Source organism: Bolinopsis microptera, chromosome 8 (genome assembly GCF_026151205.1).
Source record: "Bolinopsis microptera isolate Bmic1 chromosome 8, MBARI_Bmic_1.0, whole genome shotgun sequence".
Taxonomy (NCBI): domain Eukaryota; kingdom Metazoa; phylum Ctenophora; class Tentaculata; order Lobata; family Bolinopsidae; genus Bolinopsis; species Bolinopsis microptera.
The window spans coordinates 12,376,677-12,399,056 of NC_087079.1; the positions used below are offsets into that span (position 1 = coordinate 12,376,677).

General features: G+C 37.7%; 1 long non-coding RNA gene across 1 annotated transcript; it reads left to right on the forward strand.

Moving 5' to 3' along the window:
- The first annotated feature begins 15,284 nt into the window (after nt 1-15,284).
- LOC134819088 (uncharacterized) lies at nt 15,285-15,869 on the forward strand. The gene is made up of 3 exons (XR_010160724.1): nt 15,285-15,532; nt 15,638-15,709; nt 15,824-15,869. It is a non-coding gene; the product is annotated as an uncharacterized LOC134819088 (long non-coding RNA).
- The last annotated feature ends 6,511 nt before the right edge of the window (nt 15,870-22,380 follow it).

Genomic DNA, 22,380 nt, shown 5'->3' on the forward strand with positions numbered 1-22,380 from the left:
AGACATATTCTTTATGATGCTTACTAGTTCTTCATCAGACACATGACGGAATTGTACTATCTTTGGGCTATTAGAAAGAGGAACAAATTCATCTGAGTTAGGAGAATCTTGGGATTGTTGTTCTAAATAAATGTTGTTGTACATGTTGTCGACCTTTGATTTAAAGAACTGTGCAAAGTTGTTAGCACTCTCAAGATTTGAAGAGCAAGAAGGTGTAGTAGTACTAACTTTTTCTTTATTGAGCAACTTATTAACGATGGAATAAGTCTTTTTAGCATCACCTGCACTATCTTGTAACCTTGTTTTGTAGAAGTGATCTCTTGTGGATACAATGACTGAGGATGCTCTCTCTGATTGCTTTCCTGTACAGTCGTTTATAATCTGGGCAATCATGATTCTTTTGATACAGTCTCTCAATCTTTCTTCTCATTGCTTTTGCTTGTTGACAGTGTGTAGACCACCATTCAGCGTTATGATCTTTTCTTGGGATGAAAGTTTTTTCTTTAGCATGCTTGTCCAAAATACTGCTCAACTCAGACTCATAGATATCAACTGCACTATCGAGGTCATTGAAGCAATCAGTGTCACATAGTTTTGACTTAAGAATGTCCTCAACAAAAGCATCTAGGTCTATGCAAGCAATGTTTCTGTAAGTAATTGGTTCTAGAGTGCCTATGGGTGCTGGAGATACATTGCAATTGAAAGCAACAAAGTAGTGGTCAGACGATGTACCAGAATCAGTAATGACAGGATCTAGAACTTCAATGCAATCGTGAGTAAAAGAACCATCCCTGGTAATTACAAGATCTAATATGCCCCCATCTCTGTGTGGTGCAGCTGAAATTTGTTGCACCCACCCACAAGACTTAAGTAGTGAATTAAACCTTTGTGCAACTGAATCATTTTCGTCTTCAATGTGGATATTAAAATCACCCATGATCAAGGGCTTTCCAGGTTTGTCTACTAAATCAACCAAGAGTTGCTCAAAGTCAGTTAGAAATTGGGGGATGTTAGCACTCTGAGATGTGGAGGTGCCAGAACGGTAAATTGAAACAATTCGTAGTATATCTCCAGAAGATGATTTGAATGTACATTCACAAGACTCAAACGTTTTGAATCGCTTGCACTTCTGAGGAGTCACTGTAAGACTTTTCTTATATAGAACAGCAACACCTCCTCCCCGCCCAGCTCTTGGCTGGCTATGAATGGAATATCCAAGTTCTTTCATCTCAGAAAACTTAGCATTGTCATCTTTTCTCAGCCAAGTTTCTGTAGCACAGCAAATATCAGTATCAAAGTCTTCAAGCAATTGCATGACTCCAGCAGTTTTATTGCAGATGGATCTGCAATTGAACAGGGCAAAGTTCATACTCTGACATTCTGACTTAGAGTTTGTAGCTAGTTTTTTGAAGTAAGGATGTTTTGTTTATACCGATTCAATGCCTGTTGCATGATGGGGCACTGCTCTGAGCTGGAATGGTGAGTGTTACAGTGAGATGAGATTCTTGGATCTTTTGACAGACTGCAATTGCGACATCTATGTCTGCTAGGGTCTTCCTTGTAATGACAGTCTGATGTTCTATGCCTACCGCTGCAATACATACAAACCAGAGTATCTTTCTCAGGACAATTTTGGGAAATATGGTGGAGCTTCTGACAATTATAGCACTGCTTGATGATGAATCTATCCTTTACAGGACAAGCACTATTCAGAATGAAGATTTTGCCGTCTCCTGTCAATAGGTTCCTAATCTGAGGAGAGACCTTGATCCCAGCAGTAGTGTACCTTAGTCCAACATTTATGTACACAATTTCAAAGAAATGCTCATTATCTAGCAAGTGTTTAAGTCCAGGATTTTTCAAGGGAATAATATCTAGAAGAGCTTTTTTAGTCTGTAACCGGAAATCTTCAGCGGGCAAACCAGAGCGATCAATGGTTTCGAATATCTGACTGGGAATATTAGACACAGTGACCTTAGGGAGAGCTTTCTGTGAGAGAGTGATGTGAAAACCAAGTAATTTAATGACATCAGAGTTTTCAATAAGACTTTTAGCCTTCAGCCTATCAGATGAAGATGGAAAAACTAGCGTTATCTTCTTATGTGAATCTAGTAGGCTAGTTTTCATAGCAATCAATCGTGTGTCATAGAGCAACTCAGATAGAACATCTGGAGCAGATGAAATATCAGCAGAAGGAGAGGGACTATCTAGCACCAATATCTCTTTACTTTCCTTGCTAATTTGATTTATGTTAGCGGACACTTTACTTGGCTGAGGAGAACTAGCACCACCTACAAGAGCTTCAGCAAAATTGCTGTAAGAGGACAGTGCACTTGGAGACCGGGATTGCAAGTTTTCTTTGTTAACATTAGAAACTCGCTCTTCCAGCGAATGTTTAATATAAAAGCAATTTAAGGTAATTTTTGCATACCAGCCGTACTGCAGATAGACTGATAGTTGATGGTGCAAAGGAGCACCCTTGATATTCGTTTTCGTGTGCACCATTACAGTTTTGTGGGATTTTGAAAGTAGGCTTGGGTAATAAGGGTCATGTTTTGAGGAAGGATATTTTTATAAATGTATGACTGGTTGCTTTTGGGCAAAAACTGCAGTTTTTTAATAATTCGTGAACAATGCTTGATAAAGAACTGCAAATATTTTTTCTGGTTGTTAAGTAAGTAAAGTAGAAAGTGATATGGCAAATAGTAGATGTTATCAACGATGTTAAACTTAATTCAAAATCCTCTTCACTGCTACTTATTATAGCAATTATGAACTTTTGATAACTGAAAATAGAGTGATATAAATCTGCTTTACATAATGAGAGCATTGGTCGATTTATTAAACAAATCAAAGAGACCTATGCAATTTAGCGAAAAGACATTTACACGGGTCCGTATTGCCCGATTTAAGTTATACAAAAGCATTTATTCCTAGCGGATGGCTAGCGGAGTATAGATAAGAGGACGCCGCACGCAAACTAGCGGAGAATAGTACTAGCTTCATTAGCACATCCGCTAGTTTCCGCCAGCTATCGGATATTGCCGCTAGGTCCGCTAGTTTTTCTGTAACTTAAATCTGCAAAATCGGCTCTATACGGACCCGTGTTTAGAACTATCAATAATGAAAAAAGTCCAATAATTTGAATTTGGGGACCATGTCTTTCCACCGAAAGTTTGACTGTGTCAATGTATTTCGATAAATGTCTTGTCATGATTGGACAATAATTTTGGAACAGACACCAGACACATTATACAATTTAGGATGTTTACAGACTTGTGTCCAATTTTGGATCAGTATAATGGTCAAACTTACTTTAACGATACTTGTTAGAGTTTTAAATAAAGAAAGATATTCAGTGGCGAAACACAGTGAAACAAATTTTTAGTGAAACAAATTTAAAATTTTATCCTTTATTTTACAATCATAATATAATAATATTTATAAGCCTCCGTTTTGAAAGTTTTAAATTTTAATATATTCACATTTCTATTTAAAATTCAATTTAATGTATAAGTCAATAACTGGCCGCCAAAGCCGCGCATTCTTAAAAACATGATTAAATTGTTTATGATTATACGACAAATAGAAATACATTTAAAATTATCCGTGGTTTTTTTTTTTTAAATAAATTATAATCTTACCTAAATCCAAAGCCAGCTTTGTAAAATTTACTTTTAGATCAAAATATATCGTCAATTTTAAATATTTACAATGCAACATTAAATTAATTTACATACAAGCGTACTCCAGCCCCTGCACGCATCCGTTCTTATGCGGCGCGGCTCAAGCCGCGCACGCACGTATTATTTTATACTTTTTGCTTTCTAATAAATATCGTGTCAATGTGTACGTCTAAATGTTCATGCTTTGTGTAAACCGAATCCAATTGAGATTAGTGACAAGGATAAGGACCCAAGTGCTTGTACGGCTTTTTCGGACCCCTGTGGACCACTACTCTTGAAGTCGCTCTACAACTATTGAACATTTATAACTATTATATAATATATAACGACATTTGACAATTATTATCATTAATCTATAATCTAGCTGTCTTGCTGAGGGGGAGGAGTAAACGCTTCACAAACTAAAGTGCTTACAACATACAAAATTTAAAACCATCAACACGGTTATAGTTCATATGAAGGGCCAATTTGGTATACCTCTATTTCGTTGTAATATCTAGTATATCTTCACATCTTAATACTATAATGAAATACAATAGGATACATGTTTCGAGAAAGAAAGGTTGGTCCGATTATTAACAAAAGTAAACAAAAGTCCATCAGGGACTCCACGGAGTCGAAAAAGGTACACGGCTGCTGTCTGGTGCTGCTAGGCATTTATTGATCAAGATGTTTTATTGTATTGGTTTTTGATGATTCTATTGTTCGTGACTAATCAAGTTCTAAGTGGGGGTATAAAGTGCTGCTTAAGATACTTCGTCATCTCATGTCCAGTATAATGAATAAGATAGTAAACAATATAGTTTCAGTAGTTGACCCATACAGTTAAGTCCGTCATAACTCACAATTGTTTAGTCATCTGTCAAATGTCAAAGTCGTTGTGTGTTTAGTCGCTGAGTTAGCAGTAAGATAAGTTGTTACGCGCGCGCGCGTTTAATCCCGTCGACGTGAGATGTGACAATGAAAACGCTACAGAATTATTGTTTTCGTGCGTTACGTAGAATTTACTAGTGTGTAATACTGGTTAACACTGGGTGTACACTGAGTGTAAGTCGCTAAGTTTCATATACGAGCCGAATATTTCTAATTTTGAGTGTATCGTGAGCATGTTTTACAGTGCAATTGTTCGGTACTAGTGTGTTTGTGTGTATATATAAATATATCATCTGTGGAATATGGTGTGTGGACTGTGGTAAATAATGTGTTTAGTTGGAGTGCAGTGGTTGCATGTATGAGGAAAGATAAGTGGTTATTTTAGTAACTCACATTAATCAAAACTTGAGCTTATTCGTGGCAAAATTAAGCTCACACCAATCAAGTGTATCATGCTTGAATTGCAATTCTTGTAAAGCAATTTTCAATGTATTCTTAAACCCGTTTGTCGGAGTATTAAAACTTATCTTACTTGATGTTTGTCGACAGCTGTTCCACATGTAGGATGATTGGTAGATGAATTGTGAGGATGGTTGTGATGTGATGAAATAATCCTCTCGTCGTGGTGACCTGTTAAATGATGAGTACAGTGATAATGGTTCCTCTAACTTATTAATTTTGAATAGTTCTAAGAGACAAGTGTACTTATACAGGTTGTGAACAGTTAACAATTTCTGATTCTTAAACAAGGGCTTAGAGTGTTCTTTTTTGTAAATGTCCACACCTAGTCTTTGCTCACCAAATGGTCGTGTCCGGGCCAGTGGCGTAACGAAAGGCCCTGCTGACCCCGCTGTGCAGGGGGGCGCCGTCTAAGGGGGGCGCCAAATCGTCGTTTGAATGTGGGACAATTTCGAAAACTTAACTAAAGTACTAGCAAAACTGCGCGTTTTGCTCTAGAAACACACATTTTTAGAGATTTTACCGGCGTATTCTTTAAAATCACCTAATTTGTTCAATTTTAGGGAGGGGCACCAAAAGGGGAGGGGGCGCCAACAGGGGGGCGCTTTTTTCGGCAGGGGGGCGCCAACAGGCAACGTTACGCCACTGGTCCGGGCACAAGTTCTAAATTTTTCTAAGTAAGCTTCTTTATCCCCAAATAGAATTCTTATACACTTTTTCTGTGTTTTAAAGAGAGGTTCGAGTCGGTTGTTGCTAATACCACCCCATACAGATATTCCAAATCCCAAATGTGATTCGAATAAAGTATGGTATAAATCCTTATAATACTGTTTAGGGACAATGTGTCGTATTCTGCATAACTTACCTACTTCACATTTAAGTTTTGAGTTAAGTGACCGTGTGTGAGTTTTCCAATTAAGTTGATCATCGATAATGACACCTAGAAATTTAGCTTCTTGGACTTTTTTAATGACAACATTGTTCAAAGTTAATATGTTCTCGTCATTTTCTACTTCCTCTTTGGCACGTGACGGTCTAAAGTGGATAAAACAGCATTTCTTAATGTTAATATGTAATAAGTTTAGTTTCATATACTTATAAACAGATGCTAAAACTTCATTTCCCTTTTCGTACAGTCTTCTGACACATGTTTCTTCAATAAATATGTTAGTGTCATCGGCAAATAGTATAAACGTTCCTATAATTGATGAGTTTCGGATGTCATTTATGTAGATGATAAACAGCAGGGGACCTAAACAGGACCCTTGGGGCACTCCGTAGACAACGGGCAGTTTCTCAGAGTCTTCACCTAATACTGAGACATACTGGTATCTATTCGACAGGTAACTTGCTATAAGGTTGTTTGCATTTCCACGGATCCCATAATTTTCTAACTTATGCAGTAACTTTTCATGTGAGATTGTATCAAAAGCTTTGCTAAGATCAATAAATATTCCAAGTACGTGTTGTTTTTTCTTGAGACGTGATTCTATGTGGTTAACTGAGTAATTTAAAGCATAACTAGTCGAATGATTTTTACGGAATCCGTACTGGTTTTCATACAAGGAATTCTGTGAATGAAAGAAGCTATATAATCTGTTGAATATAATTTTTTCAAATATTTTACCAAATACTGCAAGTGTCGACACAGGTCTATAATTTTCAAGGAGTTCCTGGTTATCTTTCTTGTAAATTGGACTAATCCTTCCAATCTTAAGGTCATCAGGGAATATGCCATCTTTCATACATTCATTGTACAGTACAGTAAGTAGAGGAGTGACTATTTTTGAGGACTGTTTTACAACATGAATAGGAATATCACTTGCCTTACCGTTCTTAAGTTCAGATATGATTTTGCTAACCTCGTCTGTTGTGCAGTCATGCATGTAAATGCTGGAGGTGTTTGAGAGCGGTAAATAGTCATAGAAACTAGGTAGATTGTTTATGTTCATTTGACCAAGTTCATTGTAAGCAGTATTTAGGTCAGAGGCCAATGATACGAAATACTTATTGAATTCGTTTGCTATGATCCTCCTGTTCGTTATCTTAACGTTGTCTATGGTGAACAGCGGCTTTATTTCACGCCGCCGTTTTCCTCTTATACTATTAATTAGTTCCCAGGTCTTTTTACTATTCCCGCTATTTTCTGCAAATTTACCAGAGAAGTAATCTGTTTTCACTGTTTGACGTGTTTTCTTTAGGACTTTTCTGTATTCTTTGTAGATAAGGTAGCGACTACGTTTTAGTGAGCATTCAGGGCACTGGCAAATCCCGCCCTTGTTATCAGTTTCCCCGAGTTTACATTTTCTATTTCTTATCTCAACCCAATTTTCGTACAGTTTATGCTGATTATTAATTGAGCAAATGAGACCGGGAGTTATCCAAGGGTTAACCTTATATTAACAGTTCTCTTAGAGGTTTTCGGGGTTTCTAGTTTAAACGATTTTTCGATGCAGTTTTTGTAAGTGTCATGGAATTCAGTAAAGTTATGGATTATTTTAGTTTTAAGCTCATCTTCAAGATCCACTAGGAAGCCGTTAACATTTGATTGACAGAAATCGTAATACTGTTTAATAGAAGTTTTTCCAGAGTTGACTTCAACATTCCAGTTAAATATGTTAAAAATAGGCGAGTGGTGAGTTATTCGTTCTTTTAGGGTGCCTGAAGTAATAACATTCTCAATGTCGTTGGTAATTATGTTGTCTATGCAAGATGCTTTACAGCCTGGTTTTTCGTGAGTAGCAATAGATATTAACGGACAAAATCCTTTACTGAACAATATTTCTTCATATTTTTGTACATTTTTGTTATCTTTATCATGAAGATCGATATTAAAGTCTCCAGCTAGATAACTAAACTTCGGCATGTGATCAAGAAGGATAGAAAGTTCAACTAGAGCTTGGGAAATACAGCCACTTGGTGGACGATACAAAACACCTACATTAACAGGTTGATCTTCGTTACTTAATGATAAGACAAGTATTTCTAGATGTTCTGTGACTTGTGATATATTTTCAATTACTGTAGCATTTAATCTATCGTCAACATAAAGGGCTACTCCAGTGCCCTTTTGTTTGTTAGGTGCTGTGTCCTGATAGTAACTATTATAACCGTCGAGCTGAAATAGGTTGCTTAATTCTTTCCCAGTGTTGGTTTCAGCTAGGCCTATTACGGAGAATTTTGTTTTGTACCTACAGGTTTCAATGGCAAGGTTGTCAAAATTTGATTTATTTCCATCAATATTTTGAAAGAGAATAGATAATTGTTTCTTTACTTGGTTGCAGAGAATATTGGTAAGGTCAGATGCAGTGTATGAGTTACAATTATTTAAAGTATTCGAGATTTTGGTTGTGTATTCGTCTAGGTTGTTGTCGTCGTTGTCATTGTCAGTGAGTAGTTTAAATGGGTTGTATTTAACCTTGTCTAAATGGATACAACGAGTACAGTAAAACTCATTAGATTGGCTATTTGTATTGGATTTGCGATAGCATTTATGGTGCATTATGCAGTCACAGTGGAAACATTCAACTATTGTTTGGCCGATGACTATGTTCTTAGAACAGACAAGACATACCTCCTTAATGAGGGGAGTCATGTGGTTGGTAGCCATCCACGTGACCCTGACTAGCAGCAGCAGGAACAACAGGACCAGTTTCTCTTCCAGCAGTCACATCCCTGAAGGATCTACTGTCTACCTTTGTGGACCTCCTCTTCCTTTTGTCGATACCACCGTTAATCCTGAGAAGAACAGTGTTACGAATAAATTGACCTAACTTTGCTAGTCCCCTCCAGTTGAGGTGAAGGAAGTCTGGTTTTTGGTGTTTGTTGAGGTCGCGAGAGAGAGAGCGGTCAAGTAGACCATCTCTATCACAGAACTCATCAAATCCATCCACATAACTGACACCAAAATTGGACGGGAGCAGCCTACGTCGAATCAAACTGTTAAAATATATAAGTTTTCTATTTAAGTCAGCACGTTTAGAGGGAATTGCTGGACAAACAAAAACATGTATACACGGATTGACAGATTGTATCTGTGCAATCTTTGAAGCTAATGCGTTATAAATAATTTCAATGTCATGTTGGTTCTTGACGTCTTCGTTTTTGAGGTCGTTGACCCCGCACAATATTACACAGTTTCTATACCCCAACGTGACATAAGGATCTATATTATCAATGACCGGAGCGAAGATGCGTTTGCCAGGTAACCACTTGCCGAATGACTTAGCAGGATCAGTACCAAATTTCAAGCCTCCAGTGTTTGAATCCCCGATGATGCATGTGGCATTTCTGTTCAACGAATTCACGGATCTAAGTGTGATGCTGTAACGTAGCCCTTCTATATCACCTGCATCAATACGATGGTCGAACAGTGCTTGGCTATGACGTGTCATAACATACAAGGACCGTGGGTCACATTGCTGCTTGTGCTTATCAGTGCCTGTGTGAGAGTCAGAGAAAGAAACCTGACATGCAGAACCAAGCGAGACAGTGAATATTTTAGACTCTGGATGGATGGTAGCCTCGTCATCAGAGTGTCTAGGTAGCTTGCTGTCTGTTCCTTCAAACCGATTTACTAAGCAGCTGTTGATCTGAGGTAGATCACCCTGGCAGAACTCATTATTGATTTTGTCAATGAGTTCCTTGAGAACCGATGGTATTGCCTGTGGCTTTTCAGATGACTTGGAACCTGGGTAATCATACCTTTCCCCATATGTTAGGCAGGAGCGGTCGTTCTCAACTTTGAAGTGACTGCTGTCCTTAACAAAAAGTTCTCCTAAATCATTTGCTGTTTGCTGATCAATGTAGTCATCTTTGAACATTTCCACAGGTTTCTGCTCATGATTGGGTAGCTGCACAGGGACTGTAGGGACTGGAGAACGAAGGTGCTGAGTAGGAGGTCCTGGATGCAATGGGGTGGGAGGAATGCAGGGGCCAGGATTATGCAATGGCTGCAGTGGCGTAACGTTGCCTGTTGGCGCCCCCCTGCCGAAAAAAGCGCCCCCCTGTTGGCGCCCCCTCCCCTTTTGGTGCCCCTCCCTAAAATTGAACAAATTAGGTGATTTTAAAGAATACGCCGGTAAAATCTCTAAAAAAGTGTGTATCTAGAGCAAAACGCGCAGTTTTGCTAGTATTTTAGTTAAGTTTTCGAAATTGTCCCACATTCAAACGACGATTTGGCGCCCCCCTAAGACGGCGCCCCCCTGCACAGCGGGGTCAGCAGGGCCTTTCGTTACGCCACTGAATGGCTGTAATGAGTCTAAGGATTGTTTCAATTCACTTATGCCTGCAGCTGCAGTGTGCTCATTGGCACAGAGTACAGTGAGCTGTTCAGAGATGTCCTTCAGAAACTGCTCAGATGAAGCTGAGGGTGAGGATGGTTCTGTAGATGGTCTGGATGACAGAAGTTTCAGGTCCTTCTGAAGTTCGGCAATATTAGTATTGATTGATTCTAATGATTTGTCCTGAAGCTTTATTTCATTATTTAGCCCATTAAGGGAGTTTTCTTTAAGAACACCTGTGTGCCGACCCCCAAAATTTTATTGGTCCTTTTTTATAGTTGGGCCTTCTTTCCCTACAGCTTTTTATTGTAGTATTACAACATCCTTACTGTTATGCATAACTATGTATATACAGGATTGCCCAGAAGTAACTGCCCACACGTTACCCTTTAATAACTCACGAAATTCGTATCAGACTTGCTAAAAAATTTCAAAGAATATAGATATGGTTCAAACTTAGATTACCTTAAAATTTCATCATTTGCAGAGGGTGTGGCACGCCACTCCTTCTTTTCCTCTATGCTCTATTCTGACCATAAAGTGAGTTGTCATACGTTGTATGACCCGCCGCGCAAGAAGTGCGCGGCTCCCCCTGTATATCGTCAGGACGATACACCATAGTGAAACTACCGTGGGGGTCGCAACGTGAAACAAAAAGTGAGAACGTTTTGAGTTAGGGACTTAAAATTTCCAGACACAATTGGTTTGATAATTGAAGTGCTTTCCTAAAATTTCAAGTTGGTCGTTTAAAAATTAGCCGAGTTATGACCCTTTCATATTAAGATCTGGCGGATACATGAACCCGGCACTTAATTTGTAAGTTCTTCACTCAATCAATGGCCTGATTGGTTGGAACCTGCTCATATATACTGCTAAAGAAAACAACAATTTCAAGAAAACAACAATTTTATTTAGTATCAATTAAAGCAAACATAAATATATTTTATATATAACTAGCAGGACCTTTTTACCAGATATCTTAGGGGACTTGGAGTAGCAAGAGAATGGGTAAAGGTATATACCTATTACAAAAATACGTCAAAAAGAATCCAGGGTGATACAGGATCGGAGAGTGCAGACCGTAAAGTTTACGCACCCACCCTTGCCTCCTAAATTCTTGGTTGGGTAGGCATTTATGCGAACTTGGTCGTTTATACTCCAAGTCCCTTTGTTAAAAATTAATAAAATTTATCTCAGGAGTTAACTTCACTCAACAATAATAATATCAATATCAATTTATCGCATAAATTTAACTATCGAATATAGGTTCGATTATCAAATATAGGTTCGATCTGATATAAATTTGTAAAATAAAATATTTAATTATTAAAAAAATTACATCAAGTGGTTAAAAATGGATCTGAAAGCTTAACAGCTTATAGTTCAATCATGATAGTAATATTAGGTGTGTGCCGCTGCATGTGCAATTTAATTACTGCAATTTAAAATTGGTTGGAGTCCAGGTATCTTTTAAGTCGGCTGCCTGTGATTGTACTAATAGTGCTTTGGTTCTCAATTTTATCAAGTTAATGGAAGTTTCTAGGCAATTGCTTGAAGTTAAAATTTTTTTATGAACTGTGTTCCAAAGCTTGGCTGCATTAAACAAAAAGGTATTTGATTTATTTAGAAGAATAACATTTAGACTTGTTGCACGGTTTGAAATGTTGATGGCCTCATAAAGGGAGTAGGGGCAGTGGTACTTGATAATCTTAGAGAATTCTAAAATGCAGTGATATTTGTACAAGTTTTGAGCCGTTAGAATTTTTAGTCTATTAAAAATGGGTTTTGTATGCTCCTTTTCAAAGTGTTTATGGTCTAATTTTTGCATACCATACGGTCTAGTACGTGCACATGTTGATTGTTTATCTAAATATGAGTCGAGATCACGCGCATCCCGCACCAAGAGTACCAACACAGAATAATACGCCAAAAAGACCAGCAGCTGCGGATGCAACTGAACATGTTCCATTCACCTAACCGTGTGCTTTCGCGCCACTGCGGGCGCGCTTATTTCACAAGTCAAGACAAGCGGCCCGCCGTGAGTCAAGACAAGCCCGCCGTGAGGCGGGCGCGCGCTACTGCAAGCGCAAGGATTCTGGATAGAGCAACATGTTCCAGTTACAGCTGCTGTTCCTACTTCGCAATCACTTCCAGCACTAATTGTATTGACCATTGAAAATGGTCTGGCCCGGCGCGCGCTACTTTGTAGCACTTGCCGTCGAGAAGAAAGCGGCGCGCGCTACTTCGAAGAAATTTAGACGAATAACATCCGTCAATAATTGTACTGAGCAACAGAGCGGAGAACACAGGGAGACAAACCACAAATTTAAACATTCTGTCTGCAGTAGATTTGTCATACGTTGTATGACCCGCCGCGCACGAAGTGCGCGGCTCCCCCTGTATCGTCAGAACGATAAAGGTCGCACATAGTGAAACGACCGTGGGGGTCGCAACGTGATACAACAGTAGATTGGGTCATTATTCCTATTTGACCATTGTTATTAAATCCGGCCCGGCGCGTGCTACTTCGTAGCACTTAGCTTACCGTCGTCGGGCAAGAAAGAGAAGAAAGCGGCGCGCGCTAATTCGAAGAAATTTAGACGTCTAGACGAGTAACATGTCCGTCAATATTTTTAAAAGTAGATGCGACTAGTTGCGATATTTGTCGACTCAAAAAATAACAGAATCTGTTAAACAGATAGATTTGAAATTAAACAATTCTTAGTGTCCAGTGTCACAGTAAAAATGTTCATGTTTGTGGACACTATTAGAACGCTGAACGCCCCCGAAAAGTCCTTAAGTGAATATTAATCCCGAGCTGTGGTTGACCGTTTTAAAATGGAAAAAGCATCAATGCATTGTCATTACAAAAACCAAACCTAAAGATTATCTTCGACAATAACAACTTAGTTTTTGTGGTTGAATGTTGAATGTTGAATAATGTGACTGTCTTCTACTTTTAGTGCGCCCCTCCTTATCACAATGCTGGCAAGCATTACCGTCGCCCTTATCACAATGCTGGCAAGCATTACCGTCGCCCTTATATTCACAATACTATTTACCCCCTATACTAGTATATCCCCTTTATTGTTTTCCAGGCATTAAGACTCATCGAAAGTAGTTCAGCAGGCATATTTAAGTTCAAAACATTCTAATTCAATGTTAAAGATGACAGGAATAAGAAATAGTTATGTGGAGGTTTTTAAGAAATTTGCGCAAAATACGCGCCAGCATGTTATACGAAATTAGGTAAAAAACCCAAAATCGCCATATTCAGGTGCCTTAAAAACCATGTTAAAATTGAGTTAGAGATCTGAAACTTTGCAGGGCGTCTAGACCTTGTCCAAATCGACTGTAACAAAAATTTCATGTTTCAGGAGTATCGGGAAGTGGGTTTTCTGGAACCCCTGTTTTACAACAGATTGTCGTGAAGCATATATATAATATAGACGCTTTGGCAGTCAATTGGCAGTCAATTGTAGCCTACATTTAAGTGTCCGTAGATTCAAAAGTATAAAAGATACAGTCATTTCGAACCACAGGTCTTGAAGATAATCGTTTACACTCCAGTTTCCATTATATTACAAAATAATTTAACGTCATCATCATCACTTGATGACGTCATCAAGTTAAGTGTTTTTAAAACTTGGTTTTTAACAAAATAACAACTTTTCAAATCGATTTTAAACCATTAAGGAGTAATTTTATTCAAAATCTGAGGACATTTTCACCTTAGATAATTGTTCAAGCATTCTGAAAATCTACCGGAAAATTTTCCTACCTTGCTCCTTCATAAAGACATTCGCTATTGAAGTTAGTGCTTTTTTGAAGAATAATTTTATAAAAATACAAAAGTTGTGAATTAGTATTCTCTGGTGTTGGGCCATCTCTTGGGTTGTGGAGCTCGATTGTGCATCCTAAAGGTCTAAATTGTATTATAGGCTAGTTTTAAAGTTGAAAATCGAAAGTTGCACACGTGGGGACACGCCCAAATTGATAGAAAATTGCTAAAATTACTGAAAATTGCTGTTTTCACCATTTTTATCAACTTTGGAGTCCCGTTGTGATCCAAGTTCTATATGAAATCTTCTGAAACTTTGCATGCTTATTAAATTATATATAAAATACTGCTATGCAAAGATTTACGGTGATTCAATATTGTATGCGCACGCAACGTCCGCTCAAAGTTTGCACGTGCGAAAGGTGAGAATTTTGCTCATTCGTGATTTCGAATAAATTCTGCTTTCTCGCGATATTTAAATGGAATTATATATGAATTTAATGCCAACTTGAATGAGTAAAAAGTGCCATATTCAGTCAGGTAAAATTTCGAAATCGATGAAATTACCTCCTAATTATTAATATAAATATTAATGAAGTTATGAGTTTACATTTCGGCTTTGTAAATTATCCTGACATTATAATCAAAAAGAGATGATACACAGGTCCGTATTGCCTGATTTAAGTTATGCAAAAACCAGCGGTCAGCTATCGGAATATAGCGGTTACACAACGGAAGCTAGCGGATGGCTAGTGGAAACTAGCGGACGCCTAAAGGAGACGCGGTAAAATGCAGCACTCATACCTAGCGGATGGCTAGCGGAGGCTAGCGGACGCCGCGCGCAAACTAGCGGATACTAGTGGTGTACATTTCAAAGAAAAATGATACATTATTCTCAAATTTTGAAATGAAAATGAATTTCAAATCTTTTGGTTTTACCAAATTCAATATTGTGACTTCAATTACTACCCCAGCTTTAAACATTAAAGCTAATTTATTTTTACAAGTTTTACAATGCTAATATGTTAAGGTAAGCCGCGCAAGTTATAAGCAAAACAATTTTTGTTTCTGCGCGGAGAATTGATTGCGGAGTAAATTTAAGATCTGAGCTGGGATATGAAGTCCGTGCGATATCATCGTGGATATGTCGTCATGGAGTTGATGAATTTGATCCAGGTTGCAAAATGCAACCAAAATTTTAACTAGGAATTAACATATTTCTTCAGTACTGTTGCATTAATCATATATTGTTTAACACTTGCAGAACAGTTTCCTTTAGAAACTTGCGTACCAGTACTTCAACTTAGTGGATTCAAATAATTTCGTTGTGCTTGAACAAAATTAGTTGTTTGTAACGTTTAACTGCCTACCAGAAACATGTCATTCATGACTAGACTGACACGGGATATTGTTGAGAGGGCGGAGGCCAATCAACCCCTATCGACTACAATGTAAGTAAATAAAGCTTGACATAAACTCTTGGTTGAAATATTCTCAAAACAGTAAATTTGTCAGTTAATTGTTACATCATAAGTGAATTATATTTATCCCTCCAGACCGTCGAAAAGGAAAACATTAACAACTGTTATACCTCCGCCCAAGGAGGAATTTGCAGAATATATTCGGAGGTAAGATTATGGCGGATGTAAATTGAAGATTTTGTAAAAGTTGCCGAAAAATATTTGAACAAGTTACAAGTGTTACCATTCCTATTTTAGTAAACAAATTTCTATCATCGCCAGCAGATTGGAGGAAACCCCCGGCCGAGAGTGTGAGACTCCAGGAGTGATTCGTACAACTGACAACTTACTTATTTTTGATTCATTTTAATTTAATGCAATAATGAATACTGAATTTTAAACTTTACATAACTTTATAATTTTATTCACATTATATCCCAGGTTAAACAAACACCCAACGTCCCAAGTGTTGGGCCATTTGTTAGATTTTGTAATTACTCCTTTAACAAACATGAAAAATATACTTTTTATCCACCACAATTAATTTTTCCTAAAACATTATCTAACAAATGGAACGGTGAGGGACCTGGCATGATTAAATAACCAATCGCTGATAACTTTTATTGCAGAATTGTCGGTTGCACAATTAGATACTGGTATAGTGAATACTAGAAAACCTTTGCAGTGCCCCCCTCCCCTCCTCTCTCTATAAGCTCTGGGAACACTGCAGTATAATCCTTATTTCGGACGAAGTCCCACTCTTAGTCTTAATCTTCTAAAGGTAGTAATTTCAGTTATTGAATACTTACTACACCCTTTTTATTTTCTTATAGTGATATCTTCATCTCTTTTAAATTTATTTCTCTCACTAGCTCCTACAAGTTTAAAAAATATTGTTGGGTTTAATTTGCAGTGTATCACTCACCATACATCTTCCAGGACCTTGAAGACCACTGACGCAGATAGGCAAAGAATGAAAACTTCACTCATTGAATAGTTGTCTGCCGCGATAAACCTACAATATCACAAAAAAATAAAGTTCAGTTTGCAGTATAACAGAGACGCGCACGTACGCACATATCATATATCAGTTAAGCTGTAATAATAATACAATTGATGACGTACCAATACGCTACATTATAATGCCATATATTAATATACAACATCATGGAATTATAACATGCATTGAGGTCGTTTCGTAACCTGTACAATACTGCAAAACTGGTGGTGACAAACCAGTCTAGTTCAGCTTCTCCGCATGACACGGTTTATGTGATAACTTGATTAATCGACATAACAACATTATGCAACATATTTTTGTATAAATGTACATCATGTACGGCTTAATCATTCTATGCATAAAATGAATAAATTTGAGGTCTAATGGTTGCAGCTGAGCTAAATGGATTGCAGACCGATTATTAACTAAAATGATACACCGCTAGATCCCGCTAAATCCCGCTAGCTATCCGCTCTCTTCCGCTAGGTAATAATGCTGCGCGGCAAAATTGCGCGCGTTAGATGTCCGCTAGGCATCCGCTAGGCATCCGCTAGCTCCCGTAAGACATCCGTTAGTTTCCACTAACCATCCGATATTGCCGCTAGGTCCGCTGATTTTTGCATAACTTAAATCTGCAAAATCGGCTATATACGGACCTGTGGATATTTGACCAAAACCCATAATCATGGGTAGAGTTGTCATACGTTGTATGACCCGCCGCGCACGAAGTGCGCGGCTCCCCCTGTATCGTCAGAACGATAAAGGGGGTGATAGTGAAACGACCGTGGGGGTCGCAACGTGATACAAGGGTAGAGTGTACCGCTGCCAGTGTCTCTCTTTTCCAAACAAAAGGAAATGATATTAATTTGAATAACCGTCCGCAAATGCAAATTGATACCGAGAATGAAATCGGTCGCTCGCTTTTTCCATTCGATTACGGCTTACGAATTGTAATAAAGCTTATTGATTGGAAAAAGCGAGCGACCGATTTCATTCTCGGTATCAATTTGCATTTGCGGACGGTTATTCAAATTAATATTATTTCCTTTTGTTTGGAAAAGAGAGACACTGGCAGCGGTACACTCTACCCATGATTATGGGTTTTGGTCAAATATTCACAATACTATTTACCCCCTATACTATATAGTATATCCCCTTTATTGTTTTCCAGGCATTAAGACTCATCGAAAGTAGTTCAGCAGGCATTTTTAAGTTCAAAACATTCTAATTCAATGTTAAAGATGACAGGAATAAGAAATAGTTATGTGGAGGTTTTTAAGAAATTTGCGCAAAATACGCGCCAGCATGTTGTACGAAATTAGGTAAAAAACCCAAAATCGCCATATTCAGGTGCCTTAAAAACCATGTTAAAATTGAGTTAGAGATATGAAACTTTGCAGGGCGTCTAGACCTTGTCCAAATCGACTGTAAAAAAATTTTCATGTTTCAGGAGTATCGGGAAGTGGGTTTTCTAGAACCCCTGTTTTACAACAGATTGTCGTGAAGCATATATAATATCTTAGTTGTAGTGAACGCTGGACTTAGTCGTACTGAACGTACGTTCCAATCATTTTGTAGTGAACGTTTGTGAACGTTAGTGAACGTTAGTCAATATTTTGATAATTTTTCCGATAGTTTTTAACTTGAGATGGATACAATGAGATAAAACCATGTTGTCGGAATTAGACAGTAAATAAACAGTAATGAATAAAAATAAGTCACTAGTATAGCAAATAGTAATGAAATTATTGCCCCTTAATTCGTGAATTGTTCATAAGACGCAAACTTGCGTTAACATAAATAAGGTCTCGCTGCTTGTCAACTGTGAGGCGGTTTCTTTTTTTGTTTATCACCCAGTCGTACAAGCTCCAATTCGTCTCACTGGGTGAGGCTGATGTCGATTGCGACAGCGCTTTCATTGCAAAACTCTGTAGTTCGGGTACCTCGCAACCGAAGTTGCTCCACCAAGAGACTGGATCGTCAGAATCTTGGCTAAAACTTGAGGCAGCGTCAGTAGAGAATAAGCCTATTTTCTCTTGGTAGAACGTGTACTGCGAAAGTATCTTCTTCTTTGTTGCGCCGTCACACCACGTGTCCATGACATCTAGAAAATCCTTCCAGACATCCTGATTCGTGTGCTGATCATATCCTGATAAGCCGGGTGAACACAAAACCCTACTGAATGTAGGGGGGAATGGAGCTCGAGCCACCTTTTGTTGGCAAGACTAACCATATCACTTTTATGGTTTCTATTGCGGAAAGCAAAATTTGCTAACTTTAAGGTGAACAGATAATATTTGTAATAAATTACACCGATGAAACCAACAGGAATCTTAAGACTATTGTCTGAAAATATAAGCAAGACTATTATCGGCTCGAGAATCGAGCATAAATAGTCGACTTCTATCCAGAAATGGGGGTCAAACACTAAATTTTTAGCACACTCAAACAAATTCTTGTATGCATTACTTTTATTGCTAACAGACTCAGTAAGGGTTGGATCAATATAAGTCTTAATCAAAGTATCCTTGGAACCCTTCAGTCTCTCTAACATAATAAACTGGGTGGCAAACCGAGTTTCCCCTGGTTTTAGCAAATTGACATGAGAACAGGGGGGGATCAGGTACCAAGTGCCGGACATCACGTCGACTAAGTGTAGTTTTGGATATTTTTCACTAGACCCACCCATTCCCGATGAAAATGGGTTCTTAACGTTTTTAGAATCATGTCGTGATTCTTCACATTTGTAACTATTTTGTTACAATTCGACAATGTCTCCTTGGTCCAGCTCAACTTCCCGACATCCTCAGCAAGTAGATCGAACTGGTGGGTTACACAGCATGATCCTATGATGTGTTCATAATCAGCTTCGATTAAGCGTCGTAGAGATTTATTGACATTTGGATTGTCTGTTACAACGTGGCAAATCCTGTCGGCAAGTGGCAATGGAAACGCTAGTACTTTGCCGGATAATTGGGCTATGTCCGGCATTTTAATTTCATAATAGCAATTAACGTTCCTTATGTTCCGAACGTTAAAATCTTTTAGCGAACGCGTTCACAAACTATTTTTAGTGAACGTTCCGTACGTTCACTACAACTAAGTATAATATAGACGCTTTGGCAGTCAATTGGCAGTCAATTGTAGCCTACATTTAAGTGTCCGTAGATTCAAAAGTATAAAAGATACAGTCATTTCGAACCACAGGTCTTGAAGATAATCGTTTATACTCCAGTTTCCATTATATTAAAAAGTAATTTAACGTCATCATCATCACTTGATGACGTCATCAAGTTAAGTGTTTTTAAAACTTGGTTTTTAACAAAATAACAACTTTTCAAATCGATTTTAAACCATTAAGGAGTAATTTTATTCAAAATCTGAGGATATTTTCACCTTAGATAATTGTTCAAGCATTCTGAAAATCTACCGGAAAATTTTCCTACCTTGCTCCTTCATAAAGATATTCGCTATTGAAGTTAGTGCTTTTTTGAAGAATAATTTTATAAAAATACAAAAGTTGTGAATTAGTATTCTCTGGTGTTGGGCCATCCCTTGGGTTGTGGAGCTCGATTGTGCTTCCTAAAGGTCTAAATTGTGTTATAGGCTAGTTTTAAAGTTGAAAATCGAAAACTTGCACACGTGGGGACACGCCCAAATTGATAGAAAATTGCTAAAATTACTGAAAATTGCTGTTTTCACCATTTTTATCAACTTTGGAGTCCCGTTGTGATCCAAGTTCTATATGAAATCTTCTGAAACTTTGCATGCTTATTAAATTATATATAAAATACTGCTATGCAAAGATTTACGGTGATTCAATATTGTATGCGCACGCAACGTCCGCTCAAAGTTTGCACGTGCGAAAGGTGAGAATTTTGCTCATTCGTGATTTCGAATAAATTCTGCTTTCCCGCCTAAATGGAATTATATATGAATTTAATGCCAACTTGAATGAGTTAAAAAGTGCCATATTCAGTCAGTGAAATTCGAAATCGATGAAATTTACCACCTAATTATTAATATAAATATTAAATGAAGTTATGAGTTTACATTTCGGCTTTGTAAATTATCCTGAACATTAATAATCAAAAAGAAGATGATAATTGACCAAAAACCCATAATCCATGGTAGAGTGTACCGCTGCCCAGTGTCTCTCTTTTCCAAACAAAAAGGAAATGATATTAATTTGAATAACCGTCCGCAAATGCAATTGATACCGAGAATGAAATCGGTCGCTCGCATTTTTTCCATTCGATCCGGCTTATACGATGTAAATGGTAATAAAGCTTATTGTTTAGAAAAAGCCGAGCGACTTGATTTCATTCCGTATCATTTGCATTTGCGGACGTTATTCAAATATATCAATTCCCTTTTTGTTTGAAAGAAGACACTGGCAGCGGTACACTCTACCCATGAATTATTGTTTTGGTCAAAATAATAATACGGAATTATTCCTTCATAAAGTAAAACAACTCTGTACTACTGTTGAGCGAACCATTCCGCACAGAGGCGCGTTTTTTAAAAAAACTTAAATTTATTTAAATGTATATTCATATAAAGATGACAATATATTTTAATATTATTCAGCTATTTCTGGTCTAGTGTAATCTAATTGGAATTTATGGTTTCCCGCCCCTGACGAAGGAAAACAATCCAATCTAGCAGGTATCCGGCAAAGGCAGCACGGTCCTTAGCAGAGTGTTCGTGTCTCACTACTGGAACGGAAACGTAATTTTGTACAAAGGTATAAATTTGAGAGCACGAACTAACGATTACCAACTATATTCTTAAACCTACATATGAAAAAACTAATGAAAAGGATTTACCTCGAGAACAACTTCAATCCGTATATGGCCTAAGGGGTCCTTCAAGTGAGAGGGAATCGGAATCTTATCGTCGTTAGCTTAACTCACTACCCCGAACACTTAATTTGGATAGAAAAATAATCAAAGAAACGTGCAAAATACTCTTAAAGATGTTAAGATGGCAAACGATAGCAATTATGAAGGATAATTTATCTAAGATAAATGGAATGGAATTGTTCATCCAAGACAGATTGCTCCTCATTGATTAACCTCCACTGCTATACATCTCGTTACGCTTCGTCTTATATGCTGGTCTGGTGTCTCAATCCTCATTAACCCCTCCATAAGTCGAGGTAACTCATCAAGTGGTCCAATTATTTTTAGTTTTCTCACAGAAAGTGTCCTTATGTTTAATAAACGTCAACGTATATTCCATTTCTTGTATACTTCTATCGTTAACAAATTTACTATCAATCTTCTATGCAAAATAGGTTAGTTAACTATAAACCTAAGACTTAAGGGGGCAAACACCAAATCTGTCCATACAAATGACCTCATAGGCAGCTATCAGTGACCTTCTATGCGTCACCGTTTTCTACCCAAAAAAAATTATTTTTGAGAATACCCATTTTTGTAATCCGAGCAATTCCTGTTAAAAAAAAAACCAAGTTGAATTTTCGGAAAAACAACAATTTTGTTTCGTGGAGAGGCTATAAATAATCATTTCTGCGGTATCGGGTTGAAATTTGCTCGCCGTCCATTCACATCTATTTCAATGTGTGTGTAAAATCTGATATCGTATCTAAAAAGGCTGGTGTGTCTATAAATTTTTAAAGTTAAAAAAGTCAACAATTGAAATTGTCCTTTTCCGACTTATTTAACCAAAAAGTCAGTCGGGAAGATCGATTGATTTATTGGTTGACATGACATTGTTCTCTTTGAATTCTGGCGCAGTTTTTGATGCCCTCAAAAATGTTTTTACTCATTTGTCCTTCAGATCTATGCCTTCAAAGCCAAACAACAAATTTATG